Here is a 1,174-nt window from a genome sequence, read left to right as displayed (position 1 = left end):
AACAGAAGCAATTTGCCTACCACTGGACTATCTAGTGCTGAGGCAGAAGTGACCTCGCACATACGAACAGCAGCAATGTGCCTAGCACTGGCCTGTCAGGGCCTGAGGCACAAGTGACCTCACAACCACAAACAGCAGCCACATGACCAGCACTGGCCTATCAGGCACTGAGGCACAAGTGACCTGACACCAGGAAACAGCAGGCACAGGAGCAGTACTGCTGAGCAGGCACTGGGGCACAAGTGACCTCATAAGCAAAACAGCAGCCCCGTGACCAGTACTGGCCTATCAGAGCCTCAGGCACTGAGGCTCAAGTGACCTCACAACAGCAAACAGCAGCCATGTGACCAGCACGGGCCTATCAGGGCCTCAGGCAGAAGTGACCTCACAACCACAAACACAAGCCATAGACCCAGCACTGGCCTATCGGGAAGTGAGGCAGAAGTGAGCTCACAAGCACAAAGAGCAATAATATGCCTTCTTGTTGCTTGTCATTTACAGATGCACAGTGGCCTCACAGTGGAATTTGCTTAGTGCTTGGCTATCTGGTTCTGAGGAAGTAGTGACTTCACAGTCTTCATCAAAGCCACGTGCCATCTGCTGGCCTATCAGATAGTAAGGCAATAGTGACCTCACAAGCAAAAACCGCAGCCAGGTGCCCTCTCCAATAGCAAAACAAAAGTGACCTCAGTCTGCACTGAAGCCATGTGCCTGCTGCTGACTTATCATGGACTGAGGCACACGAACCTCAGAAGCACAGACAGCACTCATCTCCATACCGCTGCTCTACCAGGCCCTCACGCAGATGGGAGCTCAGAACCAGAAACAGCAGCAATGGCTCTGCTGCTGGCCTATCAGATTCTTCAGCAACAGTAACCTCAGAATCCGCACTGAAGCCATGTGCTTGCTGGTGGCCTATCAAGCACAGAGGCAGAAGTGACCTCACAAGCACAAAAGCAGCAACGTGCTTGATGCTGTCTGATGAGCTACTGAAACAAAAGCCACCTCACAAGTACAAAAATGAGCAATGTGGCGGCTGGTGGCCTAGCAGATCCTGAGACCGAATGATTTCACCAACACAAACATCAGCAATATGCATCGAGCTGGACTCTCAGGTACTGAGGCTGAAGTGACCTCACAGGAAGCCATCGATCTGTTCCTGGCCTGTTAGTGA

The sequence above is a fragment of the Dromaius novaehollandiae genome, unplaced genomic scaffold, assembly GCF_036370855.1.
Source record: "Dromaius novaehollandiae isolate bDroNov1 unplaced genomic scaffold, bDroNov1.hap1 HAP1_SCAFFOLD_31, whole genome shotgun sequence".
Lineage (NCBI taxonomy): Eukaryota > Metazoa > Chordata > Aves > Casuariiformes > Dromaiidae > Dromaius > Dromaius novaehollandiae.
This window is presented reverse-complemented; position numbering follows the sequence as displayed.